Raw genomic sequence first — 20352 nt, forward strand, 5'->3', positions numbered from 1 at the left:
CAAATAGATAGATAGATAGATAGATAGATAGATAGATAGATAGATAGGGCTATGGGTGTAGGTCAGTGGTTTAGTGCCACTGGGTTCAATCCTCTGACCAAAATAAATAAATAGATAGATAGATAGCTCGCTCAGTGGTATAGTGCCCCTGGGTTCAATTCTCTGACCAAAATAGATAGATAGATAGATAGATAGATAGATAGATAGATAGATAGATAGATAGGGCTATAGATGTATTTTAGTGGTGTAGTGACACTAGGTTCAATCCTTAGACCAAAATATATAAATAAATAGGTAGAAAAATGCCACTTAAAACTCAGCAATAAGAAAACAACCCAATTGACAAATGAACAGAACATGAGAACAGATACACTTCATCAAAGAAGATACCCAGAGGACAAATAGGTATATGAGAAGTTACACAATATCATTAGGGAAATATAAATCATAATTAGAGAAATATACTTTAAAATCACATTCTTGCAAAAGATAAAGAAATAAATATTAAGCACTGATGCTGAGCAACTGCAACCTGCATATATTGTTCATAGATGAACAAAATGATACAACAGTATAGAATATAATAGACATTTTTTTCCCTATGAGGTGAAATACATACTTACCACATGTGTTAAGCAGATTTTTGTCATTTTGACCAAATACCTGACAAAAGCAACTTAATGGGGGGAGTTTATCTTGGTTCATAGTTTACAAGTTTCAGTCCATGTTCAACTGGTTTCATTCTTTAGGGGCCCAGGTGAGGTGGAGCATCATGGTGGAAGGGCACAGTGGAAGAAAGCTGTTCAGCTCATGGAGAGGTTAGGATGCAGACAGAGAAGAGGACACAGGGCAAATGAACTCTCCTAGGACATGCTCTAGTGACCCATCCCTAGCCTGATTCACCTGCCTTAGTTAAAACAAGTCATTCTATCTAAACTAGGATGGACTGATTAGGTCACAATCCAATGATTTCACCTCTGTATGTTCTCACATTAGCACAGTAACTACTGGGGGCCATCTCATAGCAGGAACATAACATTTTTCCCCTGACCCCCAAAAGCTCATGTCCATCTCACAATGCAAGAGCACTTTGTTTATTATTAAGAGTCCCATAGTCTTAAAGTTCCAGCTTTGCCCCAAAGTCAAAGTCCAAAGTCTCACAGAGATTCAAGGCAAACCTTGGCTGTGAGCCCCTGTAACAATCAAAAGATCAAAAGCAAGATACACACACACACACACACACACACACACACACACACACATGCAGAGAATAAACATTCACAATCCAGAAGGAAGGAATAGGGGCATGGAAAGAAATGGTGGGGCCAAATCAAAACCCAAACCCCAAACCCAGCTGGGCAAATGAGTCTTGTAGCTCTACTTCTGGCATCTGAGAGACATGGTAGCAAGTTGTTCTCTCCAAAGGGCTTTGGCATCTTTGCTTCTTCAGCCTTGCCAGTTGCAGTGCACATAAATAAATAACTGAATAAATAAATAAATAAATAAATAAGAATAGATTGTTCTACCTTACAAAAGAATACAAGTTAATAAACACAGAAGAAACATAGGAAATGGAATGTCACCATTACTATGTCATCCTCATAATTGCTGTAGTCAAGACACCAAAATTAGTGGGCAAAATTTTAAAGAAAGAAGTGGGATATTTACACAACATCTAGGGGTCTACCCCAATATATTTATTAATTATCAAGTGAACAATAGCATTTATAGTTAGCAAACCCCATAAGCAGTGCCTTAACCAAATTATAATCATCACCAATAAGAAGACATCCATATCATATACCCCTTGATATTTGCCAGTGAAAAAGCAGACTTCAGTTCTGTGGTGTTCTTACATGTTCCCAATCTAATCACAAGAAAATATGTGCAAATTCAAACAGAGATCTTCCACAAAGTAACTGGCTAGGACTAATTCAAAATATGATGGTCATGAAAGAGGAGAAAGAAATAAGGAACAGAAACTGATTAGAGGAGACCAAGGATGATTGAAAACTAAACTCCATATGCATCGAATCCTGGAACAACCATCACAACAAAAGTGGAATAACCGGTGGCATTGGACTGCATGCTACCATTGAGGTATAAGTATTTTAGTTCAGGTAGTAATATTTTACAAATGTAAATCTCTTAGTGTAATTGTACTGCAGTTACAAAATATGTTAACATGAGGGCAAGCTGGGTAAAAGTTTGTGTGTTTTATTTATTTTGGGGGAGGATGAAATTTTTATGGAAACTTTTGTACTATTTTGGTAGCACTTCTTTAAGACTAAATGTATTTCAAAAACTTTAAAGTATACTCTGTTCCAATGTTAAATTTTTAATCTTTCATGCCGTTTAAAAATCTCTTAGCCCATCCCTAGAACAGGGGTTGTAGGAATGGAGAAGAGGTGAGTTTCTGAAGAGCCCTTACCTGACTGACAGGTGTGGCCTTAGCTTGGCCTACATAACACGGGAGTGTGGCAGAGGAAGACTCCCAGAAGAAGACAGGCTGAACAGTGTCTGAGTCTCACTTCCTCTCACATGAGGTCTACAAGAGCCCTTCTTGAAAGGTCCTTGGGAGAATTCTGGGATGTCTAGGGATCCCTGAAGTCTAGGTCTGAGGCAGAACTCAGAACTCCCTGCCCTTGCAGATACCATTTTCAAGTGAAAGATAAAGGCATGGTCTGTGGGGTCTTGTAAGAAGATCCTGAACATGCCAAGTTGCTCTAACCCATCTCTGCTTCTACTCTGGCTTCCTCATGCAGGCATTGTAGATAAACCGCGGACATCTGTTCAGGAAAAAATAAAAAGGAGAGAAAGGAAATGTCCACCTCTCCAAGAAAACCACTTGGGTAAAGCCCCCTGCTAAAAGCTGCTGATCCACAAGGAGACAACAGTACACCTCAAGGTGAGGGAAGACACAGAAATGCCAGGCTAGGAGTCAAAGTGGTGGCCCAAACCCCTAAACCAACCACCATTTTTGCTGTTGTCTCTGCTTACTTTCTCTGGAGCTAATTAAATGAAAGCAGGATATATTTGGTTGCTTTATTTCTTTCACCTCAACAATAACCAAATCCCATTTTGTTAATGCAAGTGCACGTGGAGTGCTATACAGAAGAGGTGGCCACAGGAAATCTCAGACAGAGCTGGTGAATTAAACTCCCGTCCTACAGTGCCTGGAATTTAATGCAAAGACAGAATCATCCCTTTGTTTCCTTCTTGTTTTCCTTTAATCCACGATAACACTCACAATTCAAGGTGAGAGATGTAAACACAGAGCCAGAGCAGCTCTTAGAGAATTAGTTCTGTTCATATGGAGAAATCTGAAAAGCGCCATTCATTTCTAGCAGCAGAGCAGCAGAGCCAATGTGCCCAGGAAAAGCTTGGCTCCTCCATTTGGAATGTGTCTCTAAAGCTTGTTTTCCATTCAGTGTCACAATTGCAAGGGCCAAAGTGTTTCAGCAAGGTAAATGCATGTTCTGCACCTTGGAAAAGTCTCCTGAACACATCCCAGGCTAAACCAGAAGCACAGTGAAGAAGAATTTTTTTCTTCTTCTTTGTATTCGAATAGCTGACAGCAGTTTATTCTTCACTGAACATTAGGACACTGGGAAATAAACTAATCATACTGGTTTTAGTTGAAAGGTGTTAGGCTTTGCATTTGCAAAAGAATATTTCATGGAACTGGTGAAGGATTCTAAAAGTTATGGAATAAGGGGTTTTTATTGCTAAGTGTTCACCAAATAAGAAATTAAAAGAAGTTAATCGCTAACATTCTATTGCTCTTACTTGGCTTTCTCTGTCATGTATCAAATTATTATTTCTTTGGAAGCTGTTGTTTCCAGAGGGAACTCTGCTTTTCCACCACAAGAGGGCAGCAGCATTGCAATTTTGAATCAAATGCCTCATTTGAAGCTCACTATTGGGTCTAAAAATCATAATTACAGTGTAACAATTACATGTCTTTCTCCAAATAGCTATTATTAATTCTGATGGTGTTTTTATGAGTAAATTTATTTTTAAAGTAAGTGCCTGGACTATAGTTCCTTACAAATGAGACTACTTGAGAAGAAAGGTGCAGTAAGATAACTTTAGTGAGTGAATTAAACTGCCTCACAAAAAGGAATTTCTCAAAAGTTCTTTAAATTTCATTTTTAAAGATCACAATATTAAAATTATATGTGAGTGACCTTCTCAATAAAAATTAAAGGATATTAAAGAAAAGGAGTACACTTGGCAAAGGATAAAAATTCTTATGGTTTATGAGTTTGTGTATTTTAAAACTAGACATAATTAAAATAAGGAAACCAAAAAGCATAAACTTGCAATGATTAATCTCAGTTTAATGTAAAAAATAATTGGATGTTTTTCTGCTGCTGAATCTATATTTTTTCCATTTTTAGGAGGCAATAACATTCCAATGATTGTATTCAGCCACCAGGTGGTGCTGCCTTTTTAAACAATGAAGTAGAAAACAGAAAACTGAAGATCCGAGAATTGTATCCAAAATATATTCATATATTCACCAGATTCTTTCTTAAAAATATGAATTGAACTTACTTTCTGGGAGGGAGGTCTTTGAGAAAATATATTAGAAAAACCCAGGGGAGGGAAATGCATCATCTGAAGCAGCTACTTGACAGAACTGCATGGAGCTCTTTGGCAAAATGACCAGGGACACTGACGTTTTCACTAGAGAACAAAATAGCCTTTTCTAACACAGTCTCAGCCTGTGAAAGCTACTTATTTTTATCCATGAAACTGTTTCTTTTGTTTCTTGGGCAACCGAAAACATTTCTTCCCTAATTCAACAAAAGGTGGAGGAATCAATGCATCACATTTAATCTGTGTTTTCTGTAGATGCTGAAGTAATTGTACAGGTAGAGAGGCCAAACTTCATCCCAATGCACTCATTCACCCAAAATAGTTCCATTTAAATTTGGGGGGATAAATGAAATGACTCTATGTAGCCTACTATACATGAATAGTTTTAACTATATTAAAAATTTAAAAAATAAACTGTATTTCACAATGATCACTTTTGCATAGCTGATCAAATCATAACAATATTATGAAATATGGCAAGTCTGAATACAGTTATAAGGTCATTATGCATTGTTGTCAAACTACATAGAGAGAAAAGAACTTACACCTACTGAGTTCCATAGAATAGTGTTATGAGTAGGGTATGTGGTGTCCCCAGAAGCTCATGTATGAGACAATGAAAGAACGTTTAGAGGTACTATGGTTAGATTATGAGAGCTGTGCCATAATTAGTAACTTACTCCACTAATTGTATAATAACTGTAGGCAGGTAGAGTATGATTGGGGGAAGTAGGTCATTAGGGCAGGCCTCTGGGGTTTATATTTTGTCCCTGGTACTGAGCAGCTTTCCCCATCTACACCCTTCTGCCATGGCGTTTTAGTGGAGAGTCGGCGGCCATCTATGGACTGAAAAATCTGAAACCATGAGTCCCAACTAAACTTTTCCTCCTCTACATTGTTCTTGTTGGGTCTTATGGTCACTGAGATGAAAAAGTTGACTAAAACAACATGGTAGGAATTTTCCATTTAATCCTCAAAATAACCATTTGAGGTATTTATTCTTTATTTCCATCTTCAGCTTTGAAAAGAGAACAAGAATTTGAATTTAGTTTTGATCCTGGAAGCCAAACTCAGGATTCCTATGTTAATAAAACCAAGGGAGAAACAGAGAGCCACCAAGGCACCCTCCCGAGCGTTTGACAATGATTGCTGATTGATCCTGGACTCTGCACCACATATTTCAGCCCTGCATTCCAAGGAGCCATGCTACCTATTAGTAATAGTCACAATGAAACCTGTTTGCCATCCTGGCCTTTTCAGTCAGAAACTACTTTCTCAAAATTCTGTAAAGCTCTGGAAGCAATCATCAGCCATGAAATGCTAAGTGTTAACAGAAGGCTGAGATAATTGATTTTAGTTTATGAAAATATTAAGTAAGTCCACACTTATTTGTAGGTGCTATAATGGTAGTAAGCAAACACCTGAATATTTTCTTGTTTCATTAATTCCCTATATAGGGTGAGATAGGCCCTGAAATATGTTGTTAATAATTGAATTTTTGAGTATTTAATTTAGCAATGAATAATAAATAATAGCCAACATTTACTGAGTCACGCTCAGTCTGTGTCACCTACTCTTTGACAGCAGACATTGTCCTAAATGATTTCCTTTTTTATCATGACTATCTCATGATGTCCTTATTGTTATCATACCTATTTTATAGATAAGGAAATTAAGGCAAACACTTATACACCAGTAACTCCATAGATCTAAAAAGTTTGTGACAATTTGGGGTCCTTTGTTTGGAGGACCACAGGCTTTGAAAATTTTCCCCATTTGTCAGTGGATCATTTGCTGATTCTGTCTCAATACAATTAAAAAGTGTTCCAATAATTAATTTACTGTCAATCAGCTGCAAACCCACCTTTTCCTACTTTGCTTTGTGATGTTAGAGCCAGGACTCCATAGGCCCCTTCTCTGCTTGGCCAGCTGACCCTGCTGGGCTCTGCTCATAGTGGGTGCTAGCTAAAAGAAAAAGGAGAACTCAGCATGCAGCTCTTAGGAGCAGTGGCCCTGTGACACTTATTCACTCTGGCAGGAACAATTCTTTCTTTTAGTAGCAGCTGAATACAGTTTGCAGTTTTCTCAATGTTCACAGTGCTGCCAAGGTTTTCAGAAGCAGCCTCATCCTGCCCTAGCTGCCCAGAGATATCAGGACATGTGATCCTCAGGTGGGTGAGTTTGGGCTCCTTGGGCCCCTTTTCCAAGATTCTGAGTTCTGGTAAGTTCAACCCCTTCCCTTTGTTCTTCCAGCTCTAGAGATGGTAGCTCTTCTACCGCTGAAAATGTTTTGCTTATTAGGTTACTGAGCATTATAATTTGAATTGTGTCCCCCTATTATATGAAGCCTTACTCCGATGAACCTGTGAATGTTAATCTAATTTGTAAATAGGATCTTCAAAGATAATCTAGTTGAGACGAGGTCATTAGAATTGGTCCTAATCCAATATGATTCTATTCTTATAAAAAGTAGAAATGTGGATACAGAGACAGGTGTGCAGACAGGCCAGGTGAAGATGAAATCAGAGATCAGGGTGATATATCTACCTGCTGAGGAGATTGCAGATTGCAGCAAACCAACCACTAGGAGCTGGGAGAGGGACATGAAAGTGATCTCACTCTCAGAACTCAAAAGGAAGAAACATTACTGACATCTTGGTCTGGGACTCTTAGCTTCCAGAACTACTAGTCATTTATTGTGAGACAATAGATTTTATGGTACAATGTTATGGAAGCTCTAGCAAATGAATTCAGAATTCAGGATTCAGAACTAGCTCAGAATTTATTTTTTCTTTTGGTTTTAGTTTCTGCAGGACTAGGGATTGACCTAAGGGGCATTCTACCACTGAGCCACATTTCCAGCCCTTTTTATTTTTTATTTATTTATTTTTTTAATTTTGAGACAAGATCTCACTAAGCTGCTAAGACTGGCCTCAGTCCTCCTGCCTCAGCCTCCTGATTTGCTGGGACCACAGTGTGTGCCACTGCACCTGGCTTCTTTTTATTTTTTAGAGACAGAGTCTTGCTAGTTTGCCCAGGCTGAACTCCAACTGGCAACCCTCTTGCCTCAGCCTCCTAACTAGCTGGGTTTACAGGTATGCCCCATGCCTGGCCAGAATTTTATTCCTAATTGACACTTTTTTAAAAAATTAAATTTTTTTCTGTTAAAATAAGTGGTGTGACTTAATCCTCTTGACCGGATCCTGAATGTTATAAGAACAAAGTATCAAGGGGATTGCTTTTATTGTGGTAAAGTTTAATGACTGTCCTTTTATATCGTGTCATGTGACTATGTAGCTTAGAAGGAGTATATCCAATCATGGAAAAGTTAGTGCCTCCTGGGTTAGCACCTTCTACTTTGGGTGACTATTAGGAATGCTACATTGAAGCCCCTCAAATATGCCTCTTATAGAAATATGCCTCACAAATCATCCCTATAACAATTTAGTCCAGGATTGTTAAGCTTGAGCTCATTAGCCTATGGAATTCAACCTTGAAAAGTCAAAACTTCCTATTCTATTTTAGGGTTTCTCTTGGTCTCTAGCATTGCTCAGAGTTCACAAAGAAGAGACGAGGAGGCTGATCTTAAGTTTTCAGAGAATTTTGGGATGCTGTCCTTCCAAAACAATACTTTGACTCATTTAAAAGTGCAAGGTACTCTCCAGAAAATGCTTCATTCTCCAGGACAAGTTGAATTGTTCCAGGTGGTTTTTGTCATTTCTTACCAAGATATATTTCTGTCATGCTATTTTAGTGTTTCCAGGGTAATTTAAAAATCCTTTTAATTGGCTTTAACATTTTTAATCATCTTCACCTTACTCTTAATGTCAGGATTACTAGCAATATTCGTTCAAATCTATCCCATTTCCTTCAATATGTTGTTGGTTAGGTATTTATTCCCTCCATTAAAAAAGGATCTCAGGAAATCTGAGGTTGGCAGAACACATTCTGTGTCAGGTGTTTGCTTGTGACACAACCCACTCCCCCCTCATTTCCTTCTTCTAGTAGAACACTACTAATCAAGACCCAATTTTAAGATTAGACATATCTTTCCAATAATTTTGTGTAGTGTGGGGTGTCACTTCAACCATTTCTAGCCTTTGCTTGCTCAGCTATTATAGAATCCCAAGATAATAATTCTGACATGGCAGGGCCCCTTGGACAACAGAATTACTAGGCATAATTCATGCAAACCCTCATAATTAGCCAATTCAAATGAATCTAAAAATAGCGTGGGGTGATTGGGAACCCTGGAAGGGTGATTGCAGGGAAGTAGCAGTCATCTCATTAGGAAGGAATTTTAAACATTTTCCAGGTGGCACGAGTTGTCACCGTTCTCCACTAATTACAACTTCACATTTTCAAGGCCAGCAAGGTTATTTCTCCTGCCAGAATGCCTCCCATATTGGCAAGCCACAGAAGAAAATGATAATAATTCACAGAGTAGGAAAATCTTCAAGAAGAACCTTGACTTGAAAACCTTCAGAATAGCCATAATGCACCACAAAGGGACCACTGTTTTTAACTCCAAAAATATACCCTCTGGTGGAAAATAACATGATGTATGTTTTCCTTGTTAAAAGTGATAACTTCAGTTGCTTTTGAGCTTTCACTCTGAAGAGAAGTATACCTGTGCCCTTTCAGAAAGGAAAGATTTACTTTTAAGAAATTCATAAATAGAATCCAAAATAAACCAAAATTGCATTGAGGGGTTTTAGTGTCTATATTGTGATAATCACATCAAGCAATGAAATAACTTGCATATCCTGTCTTCTGCATTTTCTGCTTTGTTGTAGTACAGTCAATTGAGCTCACAGACAGACAAGTTTAAAATTGTAAGCTCATTTAATTATTGCACATTAGCACCCAAATATTAGACTGTAGTGTGGATAGTTTCAAGAGCAAACTAGACAATTCTTAAAGTTTGAATCTTACATCCAGACAGTGAAGATCCAAACCAATGTAGAGATAGTTTGTCCAAAGGAACCAAAACTGGCAGTTGATATAGATGAACAGCATAGTAATATATAAATGCCTCAGGCTTTGAAGATGTTTCTTTATGTCTGTTGACTAAATTGTCCACTGGAAATCGAGGTGCATGACCACTGCCCTGGCCTCATTAGATCTTGCATAACTAAGCAACCTTCTGCTAATTCAGGGGAAAATGCCAATTATTATTTTTTTTTTCTAGAATTCCACCATGCCAATTTTTCTTTCACCGTTTTTTTTTCCCATCTCAAGTATTTTCATTCTCTTTTTTGCCTTTTGGTTTTAAGTATAATGATCAACGAATAAAAACCCTCACTACTGTATACTCGAGCAACCCCTGCTGTGTAAGGGTAGCAGACTATTTTAACTGAAAGAAAAAAAGGGAATGCCACAAATGGAGAAGGAAAACCATTAGGGTAGAAGAAGGAGAGCAGGAAGAGTGGGGAGGAGTGGGCAAGGTGAGTTATATGGGAATAGCATTGGCTAAATTGTTATATTATGCATAAAATATGCTACAAAGAAGCCCTCTATTCTGTATAATAATATGTGCCCATAAAAAATTTTAAAAACTAGCCAGACACTGTGGCACACATCTCTAATCCCAGAGGCTTGGGAGACAGAAGCAGGAGGACGGCAAGTTAAAAGCCAGCCTCTGCAACTTAGCAAGGCCATGTCTCAAAATAAAATTAAAAAAAAAACCAAAAAACATAAAAGGGTTGGGGATGTGGCTCAGTGGTTAAGCACCTCTGGGTGGCACCACCAACCCTCCCCCCATCCCCTACAAATACTGAAAGGTAAGTGAGGAGTTCAGAAGTTATGTATGTAAATAAAACAGGTTATTAATGACTACAACTCTTGTACTTTTATCTATTATCATTCTGTTCATTTAGCTTTTATAAGGATATAAGAGAAAATTGAAGACTTTTAGAAAAATAGACCATTCTCAAAAAATGTATAAGGATGTGGAATTTGTAAAAGAAAAAAACTATAATCAAAATATAAACATCTGTGTCTTCCCCAGTAATCAGAATCATCTTGTGAGATACTAAAGATGGACCACATGTTCCACGCTGCTACTTCCATGAGGCAGAGAGTGTTCTCTCAACACTCTGGTCCCACTCTCTTTTTTCCTTCCCCTTCCCCTGGAGAGGCGAAGTAACTTACTTGCACAGTAAATCTGGGGAGGCTAACCTCCTTTGCTTAGCTGGGATGCAGCCTTCCTCTCTAGCTTTGCTGACTACACAAATCACTCTTGGCCACTTCTCCCTTCTGTGCCCTAGGGAGGGAGGCAAAGGCTGGTGAGAAGGCCAGGGCTGCTGTGACTGGTGAGTAAATTTTTTCTATCTGGGTTTGCTACAAGAGTGCATTTAGAACACACATCAATCCACCACCCTCTACACTTACCTCTATCTGTAGTACCAATACTAGCTAGGACTCGTCTTTACTCTGTTGTATTTCTCTATTTTTTTTTAGTGGAGAATATGGGAGCTATTTATTGGATCTTAATGCATGCTCCATTGATCATAAATCCACACATTGTTACATATGATCATCACTAAGAACTCATATGTACAAAATTGAGCTTATCAAACAAGACCTTAAAAATGGTTAAATAAAAGTAGCAATATCTTTAAACTGAAATGTGGGTTTTGGTCATCCTTTAAGACTCAAGAGACTTTATATTCACTTAGATCTATGTGTCCCTCAAAACTTAAGTCTGGAGTAAACTCTTCTGCTCCCGTTCCTCTGGTACCTATTGTGGTTCTAGGGCAGCGTTTGCTATACAGGTGTCTGTGGGCTGTTTTCACCGAAGACCAAGGGCCATGGGTTATTATGCACGTCTCCAGCTCCTACAGGGTGCTGTGAATATGGTCGCACCTAATAAACATTTATTTAAATTAATTAAATCTCAGTTTTCTTAAAAACTAACAACAAATTGCCTTTTAAAATACTTTATAACGAAAGAATTATATAATAAAGTCACACTTATTCCACATTACAAAAGAGGTATAGTCCGAATAGCTATCTCTCCGTTGTTTCCTGTTCTTTTTTTTTTTCACTCTGCGATAACTTATATTTCTACTGAATTTTGTAGACATTTAATTTCAATAAATTAGATTAAAGTTCACTTAATGAGTATTATTTAAGGGTTCCACAGGGAGTCTTTCTATACAGGAATAAATATTTGGTAATGGGAATAATTACTTCCTATGTAATTGTTTCTGATATTTCTTTTGAGTTATATCTGAAATAATCTATATTTTTCTTATTCTTTCAAGGACTTAATGGCAATTTAGATGATATTTTTAGAGTGGCAGGTAATTTACACATTGTGACTATCTCAATTTGATTAAATTATCTTCTTGTAAAAATCAGAACTATCACAACATGTATAAATATCTAGTCAAGCATTTTACAAAGAACAAACTATTTTAGAGAATTTCTGGTACCATAGGAGGACCACAAGGTTTAGAATTAGAGAAATTGGAAAAAAAAAATCCTTGGTCAGCCACTTATTACTTAGCAATTTGTGTAAATAACTCATTGTGTATAGTTTTCACATATAAAAAATGGAATGATAACTTTTTCATCAAATAATTAAGATCAAGTAAGATTAAGTATGTCTATATGCATTGTGACAAAGAAAACATTTGTAGACATCTCCCTCTGCTCTCACTATTGCTAGCAAGTTGCCAATAAATTATCTTCTTCAATTTCCTATTGATCAACATTAACTCTGGTACCTCAATGCATAGATACCATGCACCCAACAATGCCTATAAGACTTGGGGAAGTAGGGATTACAGGATCTGTTGAGATTAAAACTTGGAGTTACAACTTAAAGGCTTTAGGAACAGCCCACAACTGGCAATTGCATCAATATTAGTGGCAGTCCAGTCTTTATGAATCAATATGATATCTTTATATGATAGATGTTTATATGTAATTGTACATTGTACCTATGTGTTCCAGACTTCTAAAAATATGCAAATATTGTTTTTGTAGGAATAATCCAAGTTGTATTGCCCCAAACTAAATTATGTGTATATGGTGTTAGAGATGACACATAGAACAGCATATTTAGATGAATTGAGAAGTTTAGCTGTTTTTCAAGATGCCCAACTGCAGGGATATGATGGGAGCAGGGCACTGTGGCACATAAATGAATAGTCACATAGTGTATGACTCCAGGGAGTAGACCTCATGTGGACAAGACTGTGAATCATGTCCCTTTGTATTGCAAGGCACAATCAGCATGGCCACATGTGGAGGGCCTGGTAGCAGTGTTAGGTGTTGCTCATAGAACAAAGTGAGCTGTCTGCAACTCCATATTCTGCTATGTCCTCTTGCTTTGTTGATCTCAGAGTCCGTATTGTCCACAGTGTATGAAAACCAAGAGACCATGCTGGACATCTTTTAGTGTAACTAAAAATTCTGACAATTATGTAACAGATAGAAAGATTTTTCAAAAATGATGACATATTCTGAAAACACACTAAATTTCCAAGTTTTCACACAAAATTCCACAAGTTTTCATAGCATGATCAATGTAGTAATAGAGTCTTTTAATCACAGAATTACCAGTTTTTTTTTTTTTCTAAAAATGGTATAGGAACTCCTCTTTTCTTTCTGTGACTCCAAAATACAAAGTGTAAAGAACATCTATGACAGGTGGTACATTTGGACAATACAGAGTTGGGCACTGACAGTTAACCTTGACCTCCCCAGTGCTTGGTGACGATAGAATATGTGTCATAAATCTGAAAAAAACTCATACGTTAATACTTAAATTGAAGTGATGTATCTGCAGGTTTGAAAAGGTTACAGAAAAAAAAAAAAAAAAAAAACAAAGGAGTTCCCTGCCACCCAAAGTCCACATATCAGACCTATGGGGAAATTTGAAGTGAAGGGAAAAAACCACAAGGATATGCCTTTATTGCTTCAGATGGCCTAAATGTCTGCCCCAAGAAGATGGCCCAAAGTGAAATGGAGTTAAGGAAGGGGAAGGGAGAGGAAGAACTGTTCTATTTTCATAGAGAAAGACAAAGGAATTTAATCCTGGCCTTCATTTGAAAACCAATAGTTTCCATGACAACAAAATTGAAACATTACTCTAAGGTTGAAAACAATAATATGATAATATTTTATTTAAAAAAAATCTCATCTTTGCTCCAAATTTAGCAACTAATTCCCTCCTATTCCTTCCCACAGATACCTCAACAGCAATTAGACAAGTACTCCCAATAAAGATTAGGGAAAATCTAGTTAGAAACTAGCATAGAAACAATATGTAACTATTGAAAAAAGGCATTTGTCAACAAAAATCAAAGGGGAAGAATTATCAGTAAAAAGCAGATTAATAATGTACTATAGAATTGGAATTTCATTAAGGAATAGAGTAACAAAATTATGAGGGAGTATTTTTCAATAATAACAGGAGCTAAATGGTTCTATGACTCTTCTAAAAAGATAACATAAAGAAGAGATATAGGACAAGCAAATGGAAGGAGATTAAAATAAAATATCAGGAAAAAATATTGGCAATTTGTAGGCTAACATAATTGTATCTCCTACAGTTCAATAATAAAGACAATCCAGTTTTTGAAAAGGGTCAGACTTGAATCAGCACCTCACAAATGAAGACATAGGATTCCAAATAAGCATATAAGATGTTGCCCAGCATCATCAGTCATCAGGGACATGTGAATCAAAATCAGTGTTTTAATATTTTGTACCCACTGGAATGTAAACTAAAATAAAGATTGACATCAAATGTGGATGAGAAAGTGGAATTATCTTTGTTCATTGTTGGAGGTAGCATAAAATGGCACGATCACTTTGGAGTCCAGTTTGGCAGTGGCCTTCATTATCAAGATAACATCTATTCTGTGATCCATGTGCAGATGCTCTTCCTGACAGCACCAGTGTCACCCAGCCAACCTTCCATAGCAACCATGGGATAAATGAATAAATATCCCTCCAGATGATTCCAGGACTCAGTCATTAAGAATTCTGAAGTTTTTGGTCTTCCCAGCTGAGGCCTTAGACATCATGGAACAAAGAAGAGTCATTCTTCTATCTTTTTTGTGTGTGAATCCCTGTCCCAGTTTTCAATAAATGAAACAACTAGAACCGTAAGCCTTGGAATGGTTATGGAGTAATAAGTCATAGCCAAACTTGGAACTGAAAGTTAGGAGCTGCCATGACAAAAACATGGCTTTGAAGCTGGCCAGGACGGGGGCTTGAAGGGCCTCGAGAGCACTATCAGAGAAAACTGAAGACACTTGGGGAGGGAGTTAATGACACCTGGAAGAACAGGAGAAGTGTTATTGGGAGTAGGAGGGAAGAAGGTCTTTGTTGTAAAGTGCTAGAAAGGTTGCAAAACTGCTGGTTGTGGTAACACCACCTATAACAATGAAAGGGGCAGACTTTTTAAGTACATTTTGGAAGAAATGTACAGTGTTCAGAAGAGTTCCCGGGGTTTTGCTTATTTCTAACAGCAAAGTGTTTTCAAAGTAACAACAGGCCTTAGGACAAAGACCAAATTCAAAGTGAATTGGCTGTTAACAAACATAGTAGAACACAGTAGAAGTGATGGTGTACACCTTTGAGCCTGGACCAGAAAAAGTGTCACAGTTTCTGTCTCCGTGTAGGACACTGACCTTAGCAGGCCTGAGCGTCCATATATGAAACCCTGATGCTTCTAAGCTGCTGTTCTCTGAGGAAGCACAGACCACGCAGAGGAGATGCCCATATAGGTGCTCAGTTAACTTGAGGGACTAATCAGAGAACTCACCTGTCAGGTACCAGTAAAGACACTTGCAGATAATTCTAGGCTCCGACTTTTGAGTTCCTAGTTTTTCAATCTACCCTGCTGAGGCTCCAGACATCACGGAACAGAGAAAAACCATCCCTATTGTGCTCTGTCTGAAGCCCTGACCTGGAAAATTTCACAAAGAAGATGAAACAATTGTTTTATGCCACTGAGCTTTGGGGATGAGTTTTTTTCTTTGTTAATACAGCAATAATAGCAAAATCAATGTTGAAGAAAAAATTTTCCATTTCATCTAAAATGTCAAGTTTGCTGGACTAAAATGGCTCATAGTCTTCTTTCCATATTTGTAGGGTCTGTGGCAATAAGTTTTTTTTCTTTTCTGAACTGATTTATATTCCTTCTTTTGAGCTCAAGGATAGCTAGGGTTTTGTGAATCTTGTTCATCTTTTTCTGGAAACAGTTAATTCTCTTTATTGTCTGATTTTATTTTTAGTGTTTTAATTTCTTCCATATATTTATTACTTCCTCCTATTTATTTTGCTCTCTTTTCTCTGGCTTTGTGAAATGGAACCTTAAGTCATTGAATTTATTTCTTCTCTTCCAATATAAGCATGTAAATTTCTAAATTTCCTATTAACTCTTGCTTTACATGCAACCCCCAAATTTTGACACACTTTAGTTATTTCTTTGTGGTGAGTTCCTATTTAGGTTCTACTGCAATAAATTTTTATTTATTTATTTATTTATTTATTTTTTGTATCAAACACTGTATTTCAGAGAAAGAAAATGAGGATCATGTAAACCCCAACATGGGACCATAGAATAATAATGACTTTCAAGTCTTGCTTTCTAGTTTTCTTTAAAGTCATGGTAATTTTACTTCCACGTGGAAATCTGGTGGGGAAATTTTAAAAATGCCAAATTTAAGGATTAAGTCAGTTGAAAATAACACCAAGAGCAATAGGATGTTTTATCTCATCACATTATCTAGTTTATATTTAACAAGGGATAGTAAAAGCAGACACATCCATGTTAGTGGAGATAAAAGATAGGAGGAAACAGCTGGTCCTACAGTGTATTTGCAACATATGGCACTTAATTTTCTTATTTCCCAGTGAGTCCTACATGCTTCAGCACCCCCATCAAGGTAGAAGAACTCCTGTGATTATTAAAGCAATAGACTCCTCAGCTAATCAAAACCTAAATATGCAGTTTAATAGTGGATTTTCTCTTTTAGCAGTTGTTATTAAAATGATTCCAAAGTTAATGGTATTTTTCATATTACAATTTAAAAGTTTTTATATTATTGTTCTTTTATTAAAAAAGCAATTAACATGCAAAATTCAAGATTTTGTTATCCATGCAAGACTCAAGATTGGATGCAGGAGGTTCTACATTTGTTTAATATTTGCTAATAATTATTTCTTCTATGCCTAGTACTTCATTTACTTCCTTCCTAAAGGCTAGAACTTTACCCCTTAATGGGTGGAACGTAGGTTGAGAGGACAAAAAAGTAACCAAGCATGCATCAATCGTAGTGGTTCAGATGAGTAATAGTGGTGGTTTGTACCTTGGTGATGGAAAAGGATCTGGATCAAAGTAGATAAAATAATTTATAGAATAATTAATAACACTTTGCAATTGATTTTTAGTGTAGAGTAAAAATAAGAGAATAATAAATAACAAAAAAATAATAAAAATAATAAATAATAAAAAAATAAGAGATGTCAGAATGACTTCAATCAGTCCATTCAAACTAAGATGACTGATTAGGTTACATACAGCTCCATATCCTATGCACTGGGTAAGGGATGGCATCATTTACTGAAATAGAGATTACACAGGAAGAGCAGGTTTGGATACGGGGAAGTCTCATGAGGTCAGTTTTAGTTAAATGGAGCATAAAATGCCTGAAAGCCATTCATATGCATGGAGTTAATGGGAAAGACTGGTACAACCTAAACTATTTCTTCCATTCCCTGTTGATGCTGTAACTTCCACATTTCTACATGTTGTACTAGTTCACACCCTGCCTTGGTCCATGCTGTATTGTTCTTTGTTTTCATAGGTATGCTAGTCAGTTTTGTGACACTGTGACCAAAATACTTAACAAGAACAACTTAGAGGAGCCAAAGTTTATTTTGGCTTATGCTGTCAGAGATGTAGTCTCTGGTGGGTTGACTCCATTGTTCTGAGCCCAAGGTGAGGCAGACCATCATGGCAGAAGGGTATGACAGAGGCATGCATCTCACCTCATAGATACCAGGGAACAGATGGAGAAAAGGAAAAGGGCAGCAGAGAAGACAAATCTTTCCATGGACATGCCCCCAGTGACCCACATCCTCCAGTCATGCCCCTGCCTGCCTACCATCAGTCCATTCAAACTAAGATGGCTGATTAGGTTACATACAGCTCCATATCTAATTATCTAACCTCTGAGCATTCCTCCATTAGCACAGGAGCTTTGGGGAGGGGGGACACCTTATACCAAGCCATAACTATACCTTGGAAGCATGAAAACATTCAGTGTATGTTCCTATGAAAAGCAGAGAGATCAGACGGGTCCTACTGAGATAGTAATGTGCATTACAATTCAGAGTCAAGGATGGATCCAAGTTAACTTTATTAAAATCTATACATGAATCATAACATATCAACTGAAAATTATGCCCATTAGTCTTTCAACCAAGTTTCACAAGAGGGAGATCATTTGGGATGAATGGTCGGGATGCGATGCCAGTGACAGGACCACAACAGCTGGGAGGATAGAAGTGTGAGATGTTCTTCCGCTCACCGACAAGGAGGCTGAATGTATCCCCATAGCCAACAACTGCTCTGCTCTGTGGCCAACAGCTTCCCTTCTCATTGCATTCCTTCCTCATCTCAAAGCTTTTGATGGATTCCATTCTCTCCCAGAGTACAGATCCATTTCTGACCCAGAACTGAAAACCCCAGGGAGTCTGCACCTCCAGTCAGTCCTCTCCCACCCCTGACACTCCTTCTTTCATTCAGTTCACTTCAGTGTCTTTGTTCTTATTATTTCCTAGCCTGGAACACTCACCCCTACCGCATGATTCACTCTTATCCCTCTATTTCACATCTCTGCTCAGAGGCCCCTCGTTAGAGAGAGATTTCCTAATTATCTAGGCAAATCAATATCCCTCCCAATTAATCTAGCTCCTTGTCTTTATTCATCTTTCTGTCACTTGACAGGAAGGGAATGACAGAGGCACTGATAGGTGTTTACTTATTTGCTTTTCTTTCCCCTGCTGACACTGCCACCCATCTCTACCCAGCAGGTAAGATCCTTTAGGGTAAGGACTTGTTTCTTTCACTGTAGAATTTCTGGTGCATGGAATAAATCTTGGCACAGAGTGGCACACAGCTCAATGCATATTTGTTGAATGAGTGAGTGGATTCCTGGAAGCTTCAGGTAAAGGTGGCAGGTAACCAGAGTAGCACTGTATGTTTATTCTGATTATTAGAAGTTTTATGTATATCCCATAAATTATTTTAACTACAAAGTTTCAATTTTTACATAGTCATTCATTTTTTATCTCCCTGTTGATCTTTGATCCTAAACTTTATTGGTTTACTTTTTGTCCCTGTAAGAAAAATTTGTGAGTCTGTTCTGAACCAATAATCATTCCTTTAATTTTTTCGGTATCCCACTGATTCTCACAATGTATACATCTCATATCTTCAAAATCAGAGCACCTTCTTTAGCTTACATAGCATGTAAATAAAAATCCACCAATTCATTTAAAGAAAATAGTTCCTTGGGAGGAGTTGGGGAGCGGGGGAATCTGGGAACTAGTTTGTGTAACTCTACCAGAGAGCCAGCAGATGTTGCTATTGCAACAGCATCCTGCTTTTTAGTCTTCACCTGTCCTGAGAGGCACAATAACATTGTCAGGGAAATGCCAAAATCTTTTAAGAAATAATGTTAGCACTTTCTGAGTTTCAGTCACTTCAGGCTAAGGAAAAGGACATCCTTAGTCCTGTTTCTTGTTCATCCTGATAATTGTTTAGGATATGGATCTCACAGAAAGCACAGGCCCAGAGCCAGTGTCTCATTCTCTCAAATGTTGTAGAACTGACTATTCAATCTTCATCATTCTTCAGCTTATGGAAATGCCAGTTCAGCTTGAGCCTCATTCACAACTTAGATAGGGTCGTCACCCTTAAATGAGATCTGCTTAGATGTCACCTGGGCTGCTCCTATTTTATAATTTTTAATTTATGCCCATCTGTTGAGATACTTTTAGGCAAAATCATACACTAATAATAAATAAAAAGCACTACTGGGCTTTATAGTCTACACAATTCCTTCAAGAACTTTTTTTTTTTCTCAAAGAAGTCCTCACCCTGAGGGACACATAAAAAAAAAAAAAGAAAGAAAAAAGAAAAACTTTTTAAAATAGAAAATATGTGACTCAGTCAGAAATTTCTGCCACTGGAGGTAACAATACTGCTATGGTCTGAATTTGTCCCCTGAAGTTCAGGTGCTAGAAACCCCAGGACAGCTATGTTGGGAGGTGAAGGTTGAAGAAGGTGAGTAGGTCCTCACAAGTATATATGTCATTATCTCAGCAGTAGGTTAGTTATAAAACAAGTTTGGCCCTCTTTTGCCCTCTCTTGACCTTCTGATGGTGCAGCACAGAAGCTTACCAGTTGGCAGTACTGTTTTCTTGGACTTCCCAGCCTCCAGAATCATAAGCCAAAGAAATCTCTGCTTTTTATAAATTACCCAGTCTCAGGCATTCTGTTATAGCTGCAGAAAGTAGACTAAGAAAAACATGTAGTTACATGTGAATGCAGGTGTAAATTTCACATTCAAATATAGAGACCATGTGGAACATGAGGAAAACGTATAGTCTCTGAGGATAAACTGAAACGTCCTGACTTTATTGCTTCCTAACTATTTGCAAAATACTTGGTTTCTCTGACATCCAATGTCCTCATATATAAAATAATGATAA

The sequence above is a fragment of the Callospermophilus lateralis genome, chromosome 16 (genome assembly GCF_048772815.1).
Source record: "Callospermophilus lateralis isolate mCalLat2 chromosome 16, mCalLat2.hap1, whole genome shotgun sequence".
Classification (NCBI taxonomy): Eukaryota; Metazoa; Chordata; class Mammalia; order Rodentia; family Sciuridae; genus Callospermophilus; species Callospermophilus lateralis.